General features: G+C 36.3%; 1 protein-coding gene across 7 annotated transcripts in view; it reads right to left on the reverse strand.

The window, feature by feature from the left end:
• JAK2 (Janus kinase 2) overlaps positions 1-19,879 on the reverse strand; it is an 85,240-nt gene that overhangs the window by 59,704 nt on the left and 5,657 nt on the right. The gene's annotated exons all lie outside the window — the stretch shown is intronic.

The following is a 19,879-nucleotide window of genomic DNA, read 5'->3' on the forward strand; positions in this document are numbered from 1 at the left end:
TATCAGGAAGCTGCAAATGGTCCAGAATGCAATGGCTTGTAAAGTTTTGCGTGCTCTACGGTTCATTCAAATTACTTCACTGCTGCATGAGCTGCATTTGCTCCAATTCACTTTCCAGGTAGAATTCAAGCTGCTGGTTACTGTCTTTAAAGTCCTTGACCAGGTTACTTGCAGCACTGCCTGAAGGTATCTGTTTTACCTACAGGTAATCCCCAGGTTATGAGCATTCCCTTAGTGAACGTTCGAAGTTACACAATAAGTGCCCCCTAGTGTTTACGAACAAATCCCAAAACACAAATGTTGCAGCACCATGGCAGTTGTTCGCCCTTATGAACAACTGCAGAGGCTCTGCAACATTCTTCCTGCCTATTTCCTTCCACTCTGCATTTTGCTTCAGAGGAGTGGGCCTGCCCCTCTGATATTCCATTTTGGCTTGTGCAGGCCTTGCAGGCCAAAACGGAGCATCGGAGGGGTGAGCCCCACCCCTTCAAAGCTCCGTTTTAGCCAGAAAAGTGCTGGGCAAGGCCTGCACACACCAAAATAGAGCTCTGTTTTGGCCAGCAAAATGCTGGACGAGGCCTGTGCACATCAAAACAGAGTTGCGGATTACAAAATGTTTTACAGATGGCATCTAGATACTAAAAAACTGGCCTGTATGTATCTGAATTTGCAAGCTAAATGTTGGAGATGTGATTATGATGATGCTACTTATTATCATATATGGTGGACTTGTAAAAAAATCAAAGCATTTTGGATAAAAATTTGGTGGGTTATGCAAAATATTTTGAAAAAGAAGATAAAGTTTACTCCGCAGTTGTTTTTATTGGGTATAATTACGGACTGTACGGCAATAGAGACTAAATTGATCTTAAATTTAATATCAGCAGCTAAACTATTGGTAGTGCAATATTGGAAGAAGGAATATTTGCCTACCATGGAAGAGTGGATATTAAAAGTAGCAAATTTAGCGGAGATGGCAAAAATCTCAGCGTATCTGAAAGATTATTCACAAGAAAGATATATACTGGAATAGAGAAGTTGGATTGATTATATTCAAAACAAATATCAGACCAAGAAGTACCAAATAGCTTATGAATGAATAGAAAGTAAAAATTGTATTTGTACATTGTTCTTTATGTAAAAGGGGAATTAAGGCTCTAGGGGAGGGATGGGAGTTTATGGATAGTTAGCGTATTCTAACTTATGATTGTTAGATGTTATACCCTGTATTTTGCTGTGGGAAGTCCGGGGGGGGGGTGGGGATTGGGGGGGAAGTGGGTGGGGGAGGGAGGGGGAGGGGAGGCATTTGTGGAAATTTTCTGTAAAACTTTTTAATAAAAATTAAAAAAAACGGAGTTGCGGAGGGGTGCGAGAGGCTAGAGAGGAGACAGCTTGCTAGATCTTCACACGGTAAGTGACCTGGCATGACACATTGGAGGGAGGGAGAAAGCAATTGTGTGGAACATGAAGTATTTCAGTGGATCAGGGAGGCCTTGGGTGATCTTAAGCGGGTGGCCTTCCCCACCCTGAAATACCTCATGTGCACTTAACAAACCACACATCCAATTAGCGAATGTGTGGGCGAATAGAGGAAGTGATTGCATTCAAGGTACGAGTTTCACTGCCATGAATCCTTAGGTTACCAATGGAATGGGCAGGCTCCATAACTCGAGGACTACCTGTACTAGATCTGGAGTGTGGTGGCTCGTGGTTAGAACACTGTGTTGACAATCAGCAAGTCTGCATGCAAGACCCGAATGCTGCTGTGCATCAGGGTGAGCTTGTGTTATTTGCTTCAACTTCTGCCCACCTAGCAATTTGAAAATGCAAGAGGATAAATAGGCACCAATTAAGTGGGCAATTAATAGGGAAATGAAAGGAGCCCCCAACCGCGCATCCTCTGGGCAACAGTGATGTCACTGTGTAATCTTTTCAACCACAAAGTGCCTCAGCGCTTCTTACACGAAAGCAGCAACCTACTAGATTTCATACAGTGGGCCTCTCTCTTAAATGTTCTCTCCTCAGAGGTGCTCCGAGCCTTTGGAATGATCTTCCACCTGAGATACAAGGGATTCCTACTCTTTTAGTTTTCCAGAAGGAAGACTCCTCCAAACATTGAAATAAGATATGGGAGGGTGTTTGGCCTGGCATCTGAGAGGAAGGATAGTTTTGTTTCTAGTCTTGTTTATTTCTGTTGTGAACCACCTAGAATCATTATATGAAATGACTGCCAATATAACCATAAAAGAAAAAAAATCAGGTAATATATTCTCCAAGCAAATTCTGCTTTCTCCTGATAGCGGAAGGCAGTTCACATTAAGGAAGAACTATTCTGCGCTTCTTCCTTAATGTGAACTGCCTATTTTGCGCTTAGGGACGCGGTGGCTGAGGGGCTAGGACGTTGAGCTTGTCGATCGAAAGGTCAGCAGCTCAGCAGTTCGAATCCCTAGTGCTGCCGTGTAACGGGGTGAGCTCCCGTTACTTGTCCCAGCTTCTGCCAACCTAGCAGTTTCGAAAGCACGTAAAAATGCAAGTAGAAAAAATAGGGACCACCTTTGGTGGGAAGGTAACAGCGTTCCGTGCGCCTTTGGCATTGAGTCATGCCGGCCACATGACCATGGAGAACGTCAGCGCTGGCTCTTCGGCCTTGAAACAGAGATGAGCACCACTCCCTAGAGTCGGCAACGACTAGCACGTATGTGCGAGGGGAACCTTTACCTTTACTTTTTATTCTGCGCTTACTAAAAATATTCTTATAAAATAGAAGTACATATGCATAATTTTATATTTATTGTCTCAGTTACTTTACTGTTTCAAAGAATTCTACAACATACTTCTTAAAAAAACTTTCCACTAATATAGCAGAACCCCTAAGCATAATCTTCGATAAAGCTTTCAAGGTTCCCTTCCCAAACTTTGGTCTCTAGCCACAGTCATCCCTATCTTCAAAAAAGGAGATCCCAGCCTAGTTGAAAATTACAGACCAATCTCTCTATGCTGCGTCACCTGCAAAGTAATGGAATCTATCATCAACCAATCCATTACCCTCCACCCAGAAACAAACAACCTACTCTCTAATAAACAATTTGGTTTCAGAAAAAAATTATCATGTAACTTACAACTTCTCCACTGCAAAAACATATGGACTACTAATCTTGATCAAGGCAAAGCAATAGATGCAATCTACATAGACTTCTGCAAAGCTTTTGACTCAGTAGTACATGATAAACTTCTCCTAAAACTAAAATCCTACGGCATTTCAGGACCCCTTCACAATTGGATAACTGCTTTCCTGTCAAACAGACAACAAGTGGTCAAAATTGGCAATGCTCTATCAAATCCTGTCCCTGTCAAAAGTGGCGTTCCTCAAGGTAGCGTTCTTGGACCAACGCTCTTCATACTATACATAAATAATCTCTGTGACCATATTTCAAGTTATTGTGTCCTCTTTGCTGATGATGTCAAACTATTTAACACCACCAACAATAGTAATACCCTTCAAAAAGACCTTGATTTTGTATCCAATTGGTCTAAAACTTGGCAACTCCAAATCTCAACCAGCAAATGCTCAGTCTTACATATTGGAAAAAAGAACCCAAACACTAAGTACAAGCTTAATGAACATTATCTTACAGATGACCCCCACCCTGTCAAAGACCTTGGAGTTTTCATATCAAATGATCTAAGTGCCAAAGCCCACTGCAACTATATAGCAAAAAAGGCTCTAAGAGTTGTAAACCTAATTCTGCATAGCTTCTTTTCCAAAAACTCTACACTACTAACCAGAGCATTCAAAACATTTTCCAGACCCATTCTTCAATACAGCTCATCTGTCTGGAACCCATACCACATCTCTGACATTAATACAATTGAACGAGTCCAAAAATATTTTACAAGAAGAGTTCTCCGCTCTTCTGTAAACAACAAAATACCTTATTCCACCAGAATTGAAATCCTGGGATTAGAGAATTTAGAACTCCGCCGACTTTGACAACACATGGCTTAGGACCGGGATACTTATGGGACCGTCTACTGCCGTCTTCTATCTCCCAACGACCGGTGCGTTCTCACAGAGAGGAACTCCTTAGGGTGCCGTCAGCCAAACAATGTCGGCTGGCGGCCCCCAGGGGGAGGGCCTTCTCTGTGGGGGCTCCTACCCTGTGGAACAAACTTCCCCCTGGACTTGGACAACTATAAAAATAGATAAAATAAATAAAAATTCTATTCTATTCTATTCTATTCTATTCTATTCTATTCTATTCTATTCTATTCTATTCTATTCTATCCTATCTGACCTTAGGACCTTTCGCCGCGAACTTAAAACCTATTTATTCCGCCTTGCTGGACTGGCTTGATTTTTTAAAATTTTAATTTGATTTTATGGGTTTTAAATTTTTGTCAATTTTATAGGGTGTTATTGTATTTTAAATTTGGCCATTTGAATAAGTTTTTTAAGGGTTGTTCTTATTATTGTATGTATTGTTCCTTTTGTATTTTATTTTGGCTGTTCACCGCCCTGAGTCCTTCGGGAGAAGGGCGGTATACAAATTAAATTATTATTATTATTATTAAGACCTGTGTTTAACACACAGAATCATCTATTGCAATGTCCTTCCTGTTAAAGACTTCTTCAGCTTCAGTAGCAAACAACAGATTCAAACTTAATGTCAACCGCTTCAATCTTGATTGCAGAAAATATGACTTCAGTAACAGAGTTGTTAATGCTTGGAATACACTACCTGACTCAGTGGTCTCCTCTCCAACTCCTAAAAGCTTTAACCAAAAACTATCTACCATTGACCTCACCCCATTCCTAAGAGGACTATAAGGGGCGTGCAGAAGTGCACAAAAGTACCTACCGTTCCTGTCCTATTGTTTCCTTTCAATATATGTTCCTGTATATAATGTTGTGACAAAATAAATAAATAAAAAATAAAAAAATAACGATTATCAAAAGCAACTGAACTTATGACTGATTTTCACTCTTACACTCATTGAAGCATCCCCAAGAGCACGTGATCAAAATGAGCACTTGGCAACTGGCCTGTATTTATGACAGTTGCACAGTCCCAGAGTCAAGTGATCCACCATTTGTAACTTTCCCAGCCAGCTTCCAACAAGCAAAGTCAATGGGGGAAACCAGATTCACTTAATTTCTGCATTAGTCACTTAACAACTGCAGTGATTTACTCAACAGTGCCAAAAAAGCCAGTAAAATGGATCAAAAGTCACTTAACAACTGCCTTGCTTAGCAACAGAAATTTTGGGCTTAATTGTATTTGTAAGTTGAGGACTACCTGTGCTTTTTTCTATTCTCATGGAAAGTAGAGATATTAAAAGTTTAATTCCATTTTCCACTATTACACAGGCAGTCCTCAACTTACAAGCCCAAAATTCACATTGTTAAATGAGAAATTTGTTAAGAGAGTTTTGCCCCACTTTGCAACTTTTCTCACCGTATTTGTTATGGGAATCACTGCAGTTCTTAAATTAGTAACATGGTTGTTAAGTGAATCTGGTTTCCCCATTGACTTTGCTTGTCAGAGGGTCATAAAAGGGGATTATATGACTCCAGGAGATTGCAACCGTCATAAATGTGAGTCAGTTGTCAAGCATCCAAACGTAAATCACATGGGGATGCTGCAACAGTCATAAGTGTGAAAAATGGCCATAATCATTTTTTTCAATGCTTTGAACCGTCACTAAATGAACTGTTGTAAGTTGAGGACTACCTGTGTATATTGAGAAAGACTCATACAAGTTTGTCTCCTGTATAATCTGGAAGGTCACCATTACCCAATCTCTGTTATAGAACCCAATTATTTGTCCAATATTCAAGCGAAAGTCCAACCATTACCCAATCCTCATGTAATATTCATAAAAGAGGAGATGTACTTTCAACCAATGATAGTTCCTCTAGGGCAGGGTCTCCAATCTTGGCAACTTTAAGACTTGTCGAGTTCAACTCCCAGAATACCTCAGCCAGCAAAGCTGGCTGAGGAATTCTGGGAGTTGAACTCGACAAATCTTAAAGTTGTCAAGGTTGGAGATCCCTGCTCTGGGGAGTGCCTCATGAGCCAAACTTCACATTCACTCACCTCTGAATATAATTTAAAAAACTAATGTTCATGGGCTCCCAGGAGACAATCATGACTCTAACCTCAAGACAAAAGCTCCGTTGCTAACAAATGTTCATCTATTTAACCTTCTGGGATGTTCCTGAAAGCCATATAAATGCCCCAGGTTGTGGAAACACAGAGCAGAGTATTCATTTGTCTATACAGCTACATTCTGGTAGAAATAGAAGCAAAGAGACCGACTAATATAAAGCAGTTGTTGAAAAAAATTAGCTTCATAACTGCTTACTGAGGTCATACGTAGGTAGATAAATAAGAGGATAAGGTTCAATGGTTGGGCAAAGAGTAACTAAAATTTGTGGTGGGATAAACTAACTGAAGAATCATGTCAAATTTCTTTTTACATTGACTGCAGTTATTCAATTTTTAGTAATGGATAACCAAATTGTTCTGGTAAACTTTCGCAAAGATTATGAAGCAACAACACTACAGTCTGTGGCCAGCCTCTGGTATTCAGTTACTCTGGCTCTGAACATGGCTGTTCTGCTTAATTAAGAGAACTCAATGCAGAGCTTTCCTAGAGACAGAGCTAGAACTGAACTTTGGAGATACAGCCTGAGAGTCCTTCAAAAATTACTGTTAAAATATTTTTAACTGACAAAAAAGAAAATGTATTTATGCCAGAGGCACCTTCAAGTAAGTTTAAATTTAATATACGGTAGTTCCCCTACATTAAATTGAATCCACTTTAAATAAAATTACATTTCTGGAAACATTGAAATATTAATTTCATTTTGTTGTGCCCCAAGTTTATGATAAGTTATATAAAATATATAATATATAGCATACACCATATATTCTCTTAAAACTTCTTTCAAGCCTTATGTGAAATGAAACACACCAAATATTAAGTAACAAATCAATAAACAGATAGAACATAGTGTTTTAACCACTGTTTATTTAACATAGTATTTGTCCACCAATGACTATATATTTGCCACATATCTGAAAAGGCAGCTAGCTTGTAATCTAGATATAAGTCAACATGCATAATGAAGATCACACTTATCTCTACCAACACAGCTTGACAGAAACCAGAAAACCACAAAAACAGACCATGGCTTTGCAATGGTAAACATCACTTGTAAAATGAAAAAAAAATGTGCACACACAAAAAAAACTGCTGGCGGTAAAACATTTGTGTTATACTATAAGAAGTTTAAAATCTACAAAAGCTTTGTAGGTTTTCCTCGCCACCTCATAGCATAGCAACATTTCTTGATTCAGTTGTTTTGGAAATAGAGATTAATTTGGATTGAAAAGGTTTACATAATTCTTGATCAATTTGAGAATTTGGAAAAAGAGTGATCATCCAGTTTTGAGTTCACACATTCTATAATGGGTTACAATTTGCTTAGCCACCATTTGCTTAATCACCTACAATTGATTGTATTTATATTAATCTATAAATCATTATTTATTCTGCTTTAGCATGAGTTAATCCTTCCACTAAAGCAGGGGTGTCCAAACTTGGCCCTTTGGAGAGTGGTGGACTTCAACTCCCAGAATTCCCCAGCCAGCATGAGCTATAAATTTAAGCAAGTTGCTAGTTGGAGAATTCTGGGAGTTGAAGTCCACCACTCTTCAAGGGGCCAAGTTTGGACATCCCTGCACTAAAGAGTTTGGTCTGTTAGCATTGTTGTTTTAAAAAAATCATCTTACTGTTGCAAACAAACCCCAGAAACGATCTGCTGTAAAAGGCTTTTATAGGAAAATATGAAATACAGGTAATCCTAGACTTACAACTACACTTAAGTCAGGTGGTTAAGTAAGTATGCACCTGATATTATGACCTTTTCTTGACATGTTTAAGTGAATAGCACAGTCATTAAGGGAATCTGGCTTCTTCCATTGACCTTGCTTGTCAGAAGCCAGCTGGGAAGTTGGCAAATGGCAACCACATTGTTGTTGGAATGCTGCAACTGTTGTAAACTGTTTGCCAAGCACGTGAATTTTGAGCATGTGACTGTAGGATGCTGCAACGGTTGTAAGTGCGAAGACTGGTTGTAAGTCACTTCTCTCAATGTCATTATAAGTTCAAACAGTTACAATGTTGTAAGTATGGTTGTAAGTAGAGGACTACCTCTTCTATCTCACAAAGACTTTGGCCAGTGATGCAAAACAGTCTAGCCTTCTTTATATCCAAAACAAACATTCATATATTTACTCCTTTATCATCAGGTTATAATTTTGCAGGAGTTTATTTTGCAAAAGCAAACAATGTCAGAACACCGTTAAAGTTTGTTCTTGATGCTTCTCGGCAACAAAAAGAACAGTCAGGAAGTTAATGATTTGGGGTCTTTTTCTAGAAGGTTGAAGTACATTTATAAGCATTTATACAAGTAAAATGCTTCATTAAGTCATACGTATAATGCCCGAAATATTGTGACTAATATTTTGAAAGGGACAATGAAAAATTACAATTGATTCTGCTCATTGGTTTCGGTTTAGTTCATTGGTTACTATTCAGGTCCACATTTTACGATGATATGACATGAATTTTCGTTTCAGTTTTTCATTGATATTGATGGTAATCAAAAGTTTTGTAGACAATGTTTCTGCAATGTCATCAGCACACACATAAAGTCCTCCGCACGCACCTCAGCTTTTAGAAGTAATTAAGAACTAGGTATTATTCCTCATTTCAACTTTTAAAAGAAGATGGGAAAACAGACTGACAGAGCTCTATGCAGATAGTAGCTGGTTAACAACTACCCTGTATAGTGACCATTTGAAGTTACAATGGCACTGAAAAAGTAACACTATGATTGATCCTTAATCTTACAATGGTCATATGATTGCTGTTCAGGTGCTTCACAACTGACACACATTTACTACATTCACAGGATATCTTAGTCACTTGACCATCATTTGTGAGCTTCAAAACTGGCTCCAAGAAAGCAAAATCAATGGAGAAAACTAGTAGGTTTCAAGTTGTGGTCAGGTGATATCACACTGAACAACCACCAATGATTTGCTTAATGACTGAACTGGATATTAAGCAAATGTCTGACACACTTATGTGTTGCTTAACTAGTGTGTTGCTTAGCAATGGAGTTGCAGGGCCCAAAGGTGGTAGTTAAGTGAAGACTACCTATAATTATGTTACCTAACACAAATAATCACACACAACAAATACAGGGGTGACATACTTTTTTACTATTTATAAAATGTAATCAGAGTCCATGGTAAGTGAAACAATAACTCAAATGTTAATGATGGATATTTTGAACTACCCCAAATGCTGGAGAGAAAATATCTCCAACAACAAAAAACACTAAGACTCTTCTGTTGCTACAAATGTCTTAAGACCAGCTAATTTATTAATCTGTTATGCATGCATTATAATGAAGCAAAATTAGAAAAAGACACATTCTGTTACAATGTTCCATTGTACCTCTTTATCATTGGTGAAATCTAATTTACTGGTTCTATGGGCATGTCTTGGTGGGCATGGGAGAGGAAGGATACTGCAAAATCTCTATTCGCACCCCACTCCTAGGGGAAGGATATTGCAAAATCTCCATTTCCACCCCACTCTGGGGCAAACCAGAGCTGGTATTTGCCGGTTCTCTAAATTGCTCAAAATTTCTGCTACTGGTTCTCCAGAACCTGTCAGAACCTGATGGATTTCACCCCTGCTCTTTATCTGAAAAATAGTTCTGAAAAATATATAATTAATGCTTAACAGTGATTACAGTTTTAAAAAAAATCAGATTGTTTAAATTGCCAAAGTTTGATCATTTTCAAACTATTTTGGCAGGAGAAAATGGATTTTATCTGAATACATTTCAAAGAAGGCTTTGGTCAGTGATAAGGTAAGACTAATTCAGTTGCTTTAATAAATAAGATACCTTAAAAACTAGAAGAGGAAATACAAAAGCTGTGATACTTCTGAACCACTTGGCAGCTTTGGATGGTATCAGTTATAACATCCTTCTCTGGTGCCCTTGTGTAGTGATTGTGATCTTTTCTGTTGGCGCATGTTCAGAAAATGGTGCTGGGAGTTACCTTCGAACAATATTTACAGACAGGGCTAATGTCTTTGACAGTAAATATACTTAACTCCTCCCTCAGGATCAGGTAAATGTAATAGGTATTTTAGAACTTCAACATGAAACTGGTTTAACGATTGTTCTGCCAGGAGTATGAGGCTTAAATATGATTTTAAAAATTATCAGGAAGCTAAGGAAACATTTTTGTTCTGAATACAGAGCTTAGTATTTTTCTTCTGAGATGCTAATTTTTCATTTTCCTCCAATGGAAAAATATTTTAGAGAAATATATTTATCAAAGCAAGACTTTAAAAAACATCAATATCTGTCGATCCCAGTCCTTTGAAAGGACTTCATAAATGGATAAAAATGCCAAATCCAGTCTAAACGTCTGGCTGATTGTGTGATGAACCAGTAATAAAAAAATGTGAATCCAATCCTTCCTGAGATTGTAAACATTTTTTAAACCTTGCATAAACTATTTTTTTAACCATGGAAACTGCTTTGAGTGTTTCTAAAAAATATAAATACTGTCAGTAACATTAAAAATTTAAACACACAAGTCAAAACAATGCAATTAAAAGACTGAAGATTGAGAAAATGCTAATCCAATTTGCAGGAACAAAAACTGGGTGGAATAAAAACCCAGCAACAAAATTCAGAATAATTGGTAGGTTAAAGAACTGAGAAGGAAATAATAGTTCAATTTATCACAGATAACACAAAATTATTTAATTAGGAAACAAGAATGAAACTCACAGGTACAGAATGGAAGATGCCTGGTTAGGCAGTAATACTTGTTTTTAAAAAAGCCTTAGAACACAAAAAAACAACGTAATCCTCAATAGAAGACTATGTTCTGGTCATGGTATTTTAGAGAGACAAACTGTAACACTTTATGTGTTGCAAGCAGAAACTAAGCAGGGGAAAGGTGGGTTGCGATTCTTGGGGGATATAATTATGATTCTGCTATATGCATACAGGATTATCCTCTGTCCAGGTAAATTCATGCTTAAGATGTCTCTTCTTTGTATAAGCCAACTTACTTGTAAATGTAGGTATGTTTGCAGTAGGTGATTTACAGCAAATAGTGATTTTAATGCTTTTGGCTTTGTTCTTTTATTGTACAACTATGCATTTTATTATTCTTTTCCTCTCTGTGTAAGAAAGTTACCTTGAACATATGGATGAAAGCCAGTTTTAAAATTAGCATCGAATTCTATTGCTTAAGCAACACATACAGTATCCAGAGGCCTATGTATACAAAGAGAGTTAGCATATTCTTTTCATAACTTGTGAGCTGCAAATGATATTTCTATCATTTTCCATCTCCTCTCAAATCTCGTAGAACTTTCAAAGCTTAGATGAACTTAAAATAACATAATACAAGTCAATGAATAAAATCACATGCCCAGTGGGATAGAATAATTTTAAAAGCTTCTGGAAAGAAGAATTTCAGCTGACATAAACATGTGAAACTTCATATGAGCCTCCTCGTGATAGGAAAAAGTCCAAATCAAGAGTACAACTACCAAATCACCACCATGAACCAGGATGGGTCTCTGAAGATGATGTGAATATAGAATATCAATATGCAAGCAGGGGGCCTTTTAGATACTGTACATGACTCCAAACTGGAAACAGACCAGGAATTAGTAGAACTGTTTACATAAGTGGAATTAGTAGAATTGTTTTCACAAGTGACAAGAAACATTTCTGAGACTTGGTCCTAATAAGTAACCGGGCTGCAATATTCTTGATTTCACTTGCTGTCCGAGCCCTCTTGTACTTTTTATACAAGCTACTTGCTGCAGCAATATAATTGACACCTTTGTGAAGGAACCAAATCCTTTAATGAGCTAAATAAAATTCATCTGTTAGTGGTTGGTATACTCTACATTACAGACTCAAGGCAACAGCCATTTATGTGTGAAGTAATTGTATAACAACTTCAGTGAACTAACTTTAAAGACAGAAGGCCAAAAAATAATAATCTAATATTTAAGGCACTATGTTAGAAAGCAGGAGGCCATGAGTTCAAGTCTCACCTTAGTCATGAAAGCCAGCTGGATGACTTGGGCAGCCACTTTCTCTCTGCCTACCTACTTTATAGGTTGTTGTGGGGAAAAGAGGAAGGATATGTTTACAAATAAATTAAATAAATGAAACTACTTCAATGCTGCGGCAGCTACTTAATTAGCCATGGGAAGAAGGCAGGGAGGAGCAGCAAACATAAATGTCTAATAACTGCTGTCACAGAAGATTTCTAAAGCTTAGAAACCAGACAAGGGTAAATACAGGCATAGATAACACAGGCCTGCAAACTATTGCTCTAGCTTAAAAAGAAAGAGCACTGAACTTATTTTTAAGAGATATTCCTTCTGTACATTATGAAAGATACAGCATTTAAAACTGCAACTGGGCATATGTAATTATCAGCCAAACTTATTTCACAGAGTTGTCACTGTATATGAAATAGAAGGCAAGACTATTATGTTTGAAACCTTGATTAATAAAAAAAATACTTCGAATAAAAACCTAATAATAAATAGTACACTCCATGTTTAATTAATAAACTTTACATTAAAAAAAACATTCTGCCGCACTTTACCTAATTCAAAATATCACAAGGGAAGGATCATTTGGATGAGATGCATGTATTTTAAAACACAGCTTAACTTCAAGTGTTTTTGCACATGCTGTCTGTATGCTTTTATTAATTTTAAATTGAATCTGATAATCAAATTTATCAGCCTTGTCTTCTTCAGTGCAATCTGTACTTGTGTGAAATGAAATTACTACAAATTAACATTTTAAGCATCACCAAGTTTCACTATGTTGATTACGCTTCATGTTCCTACTGCAGTTCTGTCTTTACAACGTCAGCCTTCCTTTTCCTATATGGCAACAGCGGCAACTAGACATCCCAAAAGGGCTAATCATAAACCCCATTAGTAGTCCAAAAGATCCCCAGTTTCTCCTCAGTGGCATGTTGAGTGCCATATGATCTGACGGCCATCATGTCCCTCACATCCTGGACATAAACTGTTTCAACTCCTGCCCTCAAAACAACACTATAGAGCACTGCACACCAGAACAACTAGACACAAGAACAGTTTTTTCCCGAAGGCCATCACTCTGCTAAACAAATAATTCCCTCAACACTGTCAAACTATTTACTAAATCTGCACTATTATTAATCTTCTCATCGTTCCCATCACCAATCTCTTTCCATTTATGACTGTATGACTGTAACTTTGTTGCTGGTAATCTTTATGATTTATATCGATATACTGACCATCATTTGTGTTGTAAGTGTTGTACCTTGATGAAGGTATCTTTTCTTTTATGTACACTGAGAGCATATGCACCAAGACAAATTCCTTGTGTGTCCAATCACACTTGGCCAATAAAAAATTCTATTCTATTCTATTCTATTCTATTCTATTCTATTCTATTCTATTCTATTCTATTCTATTCTATCAGGCAATATATCATCAATGATTTCATATGTTTTAGCAATACGATTTTCTTGGTAAAAAATATAGGAATGCTTTACACCAGGGGTGTCAAACTTGCATTGTCACAGGATGTATTGGTGATTTTTTTTTCCTTCGCTAAACTGGGCGGGGCCAGCACGTGAGTTATCCAGCCCCCAGGCTGCGAGTTTGACACCCCTGGTTTACACCATTGCCTTCTCCTGAACAGAATAAATTCATGTCTTGCCATTGTCACTAAGGTGATCAACTGCCTCCTGCATCTTCTTATATTGTTGCTGCTTTATATAGGTCCCTGCCTTGAATGACCCTCATTCCTTAAGTGACCTAGCTGGGAATATATATTCTTGGCATACATTCCTGTCATTCTTTGCTGATCCTTCCAGGAACATCTCCTTGCCACAACAGAATATTACCTATAATATTGCAAAAATGCTAAGAGCAAGAATCATGAAACCAATCAAACTCTTCCCAGCACAAAGGTAAATATGAAGATACTTAATGGAATATGAAGGTTACTATACAACGTGGTGTTATGAAGTCAGATATTACCTCAAGGTAAACAACTAAACAGTTAATGCTGAATTTTAGTCTTTCAGTCAAATATTACATAAGTCTTAAAGCACTTAAAGCACCAAAGCATTCAACACTGTTCTGGCATGAGATGTCATTAGTTTTAAGATTCCTAAAATTTATCCAGCTTACCCAGATTGTTTTGCAAACACTCAGCTTACTTTTAAAGTTAAAAAAAAGGCAGTAATAAACACAGAGTATCTTAGTTTGTTCAGATTTTACACAGAAGGGACACACTACAAAATAATATGTTTCAGTCTCCCATCAAATACTAACATAGCACCTCAAAATTTAAGCCACAAAGTTACATATTAAAGGGAAATTCCAAAAGCAAACTATGTGTCATATTTGTAAAGGAAATTCTGTAGCGGACAGTAACTTCTGATTTGGTCATCTATTAGATTACACCAAAAATATCAAGGCAGCACCATAAATTTTCCCCGACTGTACAGTTTTCTACAAAAACATCACTGCATATCAAATGAACATATGTGGAGAGGGGGGTGACTTTCATTGTATTCATCTGATTCAGGATCACCCTATTTTTTCTTGGACTAGAGGTTGAAAATATTATGCAGTGTAATTTTTGTAACTGCTTAGAAGTTAAGTAGTCAAATTTATATAAAGAGACTGTTCTATTTGTAAGGAATATTTTTAGGGTACATTGTTACATGGAAAAATCCACAATAAATCTGAAAATAATTAGATCAAAACAAGTAATATCACAACTCAATTTTTTCCTAAATAGTCCAATTCAACTCTGAACTGAATAGTCTACAGATATAGATTAATTTTTTGCTTAAAGGAAAAATTATCTTGTCATTAGCAATACTACGTCATAATAAGGCCTTTAACTTCAGCAAAGTTCAAATTTAAAAAAATTATATGTGCTTCCTGACATAATATTACAAAAAATATATTTTTTACTTACAAATCTTTCATAAATACACAATGTTCTGCAATCTATTTAATAATGAAGGCATTCAATTTTTTTATTATGAGTTAATATCAAGGAAACTGAAAAAGAATCATTATGGATAAATATCCTCATAGTTTCCATTCCTACCATAAACTTCTCAAATTTTTTAATCTGTTGATAAGCAAAAAATATGAGAAATATAGCAGCTGCTTAGTAGCTCTATACAGGGCTCTGAAAAGTTTGTGAATCCTTTCAAATTTTCAGCATTTCTGCTAATAAATATGACTTAAAACATGATCTGTTTTCAACACAAGTTCTAAATCTAAATAAAAAGAGACCAATTAAATGACTAAAAATATTAAAATTGTTGATTTTATTAAGGAAAATGATCCAAAGCTACGTATTTGTGTGTGGCAAAAGCATATGCACCTCTAGGATTATCAGTTCATTTGAAGAAGAGTCAGGTACTCCCATCAATGGGATAATGATCAGATGTGAGAGTGTGAGGTCCTGCCTTATTTAAACAACAACATTCTGGGTATGTAATTTCTAAGTTTGAATGTCACAACATAGGAATGGAGAAATCTGTTAAAATCAACACCACTGCCCAACCCACCACTGCGTTGTCTTTACTGCCATGTCAACACACTTCTTCCTTCATTACCTTTTAGTGTTCAAACCCTGCATATTTGTCTTTTAACAAGCTCAATTCCATCAATAACTTTCTTAATTTTCCTCTTCCCCATTAATTTTCTTTTCATGTTTTAAATTTATTTTGTACACAATCAAATTGGTTATGCTTAGATCTGTATTCATTTATTTATATGTATAAACAGAGAAATGTTTAAATCACATATTTGAGATGAAGAAGTAGTTTCTCAAAGAGATATTCATCAGTTGCCATTATTATTATCAACCCTCAGGCTGCTGAGCAAGATTAAAGGAGAAAAACCTATACAAATGTCAGTGTAGTCACTTTAATACCAGTCTGGGTTTTCACAGAATCTTGGAATCTATAAGAGGAATTTCACAGCCTCATTTAAAATAAGTTATTTAAAACTGAATCTCTCTGATTTGAATTTTTTTACGAATGTACATTGAAGTATGATTACTGAACAATGACCATAATAAACTATACAAATATCAAAATCCATTAAATAACTCAGTGCCTTTAAATTTCTGTCATGCTTCAAACACACAGTTACTTTTCTAAAACAAAACCAATTATCTTCTTCGGTATTCTTGTCCCTCAGCAATTATAAGAAAAAATATAGGTATTCAGAAATGAAAACTTATGAGTCAGAGATTCTCCATTAATTTTACTGTAACTGTGTTAAACACATGTATTTCTGGAACCAAAGCTTATATGTCCAGGTCACATAAACCTGCCTATTTGTAGTCATTACACCACTTATTCAGAATATGGTAAACCCTTTAGAGAGGTTCATAAGGTTTACAATTGTTTACAAATTGTTCAGAGATCCGGTCTAAAGTTTGTCCACCACCCAATTTATGACAGAATGTTTATAATATATTAACTGCTAGCACCAGCTCAGAAAACTGCATAATTGATATCAGCATAAAAAATAGCAGATTACACAGTCTGAGAATTTAAGGCCAAAGATGTCACATGACAACTGATGCATTTACAATGCTAGGGCATAATTCTGCATAATTCTGGCTTATAATGCACAGTGAAAACTGTTCCTATTACTAACTTCTCTCTTTCAGCATCAAGGGGAAGCAATTAGATATAAAAATATTAATGGACCAATAAAAATTGTATGTTTAGAATTTTTAGAGTTGTCTTTGACCTGAAATCAAAGCTTGTTAGAAAAATTACATTCTGGCTTCTTAGAAAAAGAAAAATTAAGGTTCTATTCAAATATAATTCCTCCTTTAATTTGTTAGCCAAATCCACTTTCAATAGAAATAAACAAGATACATCTGTGAATAATAACCCAGAATTTTAGCTTAAAATGGAGAAGCTAGAATTGAATAGATCTAGGGCAATGATTCTTACTAAGTGACATGCACTATTATGAAAATAGCTCACTTGAAACTCAATGACCTAACTATGACATTAATTAATTTTTGGGCTATCTAAAAGCACACTATTTTTCCTGTAGTTTATTACTAAATAGCTCTTCTTTATTTTCTTGTTCATTATAGAGCTCTGTTTTCATTGGCAGAGGGCGGCAGGAGGCCTACGCGGCTGAAAACAGAGCTTAGGAGCCCATTTTCGCTGGCAGAGCAGTTGGGCCAACACAGACGCCCCCCGACACAAGGGACATCAAGCTGGCCATGCCCACCTTGGCCATACCCGCCCTGGCCCCTGAGGTCAAACACAACCCCGATGTGGCCCTCAATGAAATCGAGTTTGACACCCCTGATACAGACGCAATAGTCCAAAAGTTTCAATATCTTCGTCACCCAAATCTAATAAAAGCAAAATCCAATAAAAGCAAAAGCAAAATCTCAAATGTTATCTTAAAAGATAAATACTGTTCAGCTACTGAGTTCATAAGAAAATTGTACTTTCCTGAGAGCACAAGATAAATTAATTGGACTCAATTACACATGGGATACAGGAGAGAAAAAATGGATTCTTATCGCACTAAAATTTCTAAAAGCAGTTTAGAAATATGCCTGCATGTGGCAAGTCCAAATAACATAACAAAATTATCTGAAAAACAATTCAATAATCATTTTAAAATATCTATTGAGTCTATTAACAATTGAAAAAATATTTTAAATTACTTTGTGGGTATATTTATGCCAAAAGAATAAAATAAACTTTTCCCATAGCGGAATTACTTTTCATTTCACCCCTCCCAAGAGCTAATGTTTTAAAATATTTTGTCAATCATAAAATACCCCTCAACTACAGAACCTTATAAAATAACATTTGCAATTAACTGGTTCTGAAATATAAACATTGCACAGAAGAGATTTCAGCAACCTTAGCCATTTTAATAGCTTTGCACAGTGCCAAACGCTTAGAAAGTATTCCACTCAAGATCAGACTTTAACACTTGTGTTACTGATATTAGCAACTCTAGACAGCAAATATATTTCAGTTTTTCAATTGATCAAAACTATTTCTAGTTCATAAACCTGGATAGTGAGATGGGCAGCATACATATTTAATAAATAAATACATTTAGTAAATAAATAAAACTCTTTTGAAGTTTTCATCTCAGTATCAGTCCTTCCTCTTTGGAAGGCTTCATATTTAATTCCAAAAACTACATCATCTGCATCATAGGGACTACAAGGACCCACAGGGGTTAAGTAAATATCCTTACAATGGGCAGGTCCTCTTATCCCCCCTACCCAATTTCTACATGGATATTCTCTCTGAATCATCCTGCTGCTTTCTTTATAGACATTGTCTTCAGGTTATGACCACACATTCAGTGACAATTCAAAATGCAATGGTGCTGAACGAGAGCGGAATATGAGTCCTTAGAATTTTGGTTATAGGATCCCCATAGTCACGGTGATCACAATTTGCAATTTTCTTTGCCAGTTTCCCACAAGCAAAGTCAATGGTGAAGCTAACAGAAACTTGGAAGTTGTGTTCACGTGAGGTCCTCTGACAGCAACCAAGACTGCCAGAATTTATTTATTTATTTTATTTTATTTTATTTTATTTTATTTTATTTTATTTTATTTTATTTTATTTTATTTTATTTTATTTTATTTACCTAAACCATTTTTATTTTATTTATTTATTATTTATTTTATTTATTTATTTTGTCACACAGTATATATAAGCATAAGCATGAAATAACTATGCAATATATAAGTATATATATAAGTATGAGTATATAATAACTAAATTAATTGGATATAACGAAAGGGTTAGGGTTATTTATGGCCACCAAACTGACACACTGTAACTCTGGATAAAAATTTAAAAATATCAAACATTAAAAACATTAAACATTAAAAACAAAACAAAACCATACACCCCACCTCCCAGGCGCGCACACATCTGTGGCGGCAACAATACAATCATATCAAGCACTTGATTGGCTCCTTATCTGCTTGAAGTCACCAGGCCTGCAGATAGAACCACATTTTCCTAAAAAGTAACAAAGTAAAGGCCAATCTTATCTTTGGGGGTGTTTTCCATAGGGAGGGAGCTACTACTGAGAAGGCCCTTTTTCTTGGTCTCACCAGGTGTATTTCCTGAATAGATGGGACCTGCAACATCCCCTGCCTTCCTGGTAGGTTGGGTAGATGTAAGTAGAGAAAGGCTGTCCTTGCCATTACAATTCCAGTCCCAATTACCACTGTAACCCACAGACTACCTGTAGGTGGGATGGAAGTAAGGGAAGGCATATGATTTTTTTCTCCTTTATTATCATGTAAAACAATTAAGATGGGAGAAAATAAAAGATAATTTAATTATTATGATCCACTTTTGCACTTGACCTGCATTTTTAATTTACACCTGGAAGAGAGACTGCTCAAAGAAACTAGCTCTTTCTATTCATTCTTTGCAAAAGAATCACTCTGAAACTTCCAGCTTTAACCTCAATCAGATAATTATATCTCTTTTTTTTGTCATAGCTGGTTCTCAGCACCCGCAAGACACTTAATCCTCATTAATATCTGACCTTCCTTTATTGATGCTGAAGCAGCGCTGGGGGTGGTAGAGGAAAGAAAAGGTTGCAGGGCTGTAAAACTTGCTCAACAAAAGCAAAGACCATACAGAGGAGGGACCCCCTGGTGCCTTAAGTAATTAAT

Source organism: Ahaetulla prasina, chromosome 2 (genome assembly GCF_028640845.1).
Source record: "Ahaetulla prasina isolate Xishuangbanna chromosome 2, ASM2864084v1, whole genome shotgun sequence".
Lineage (NCBI taxonomy): Eukaryota > Metazoa > Chordata > Lepidosauria > Squamata > Colubridae > Ahaetulla > Ahaetulla prasina.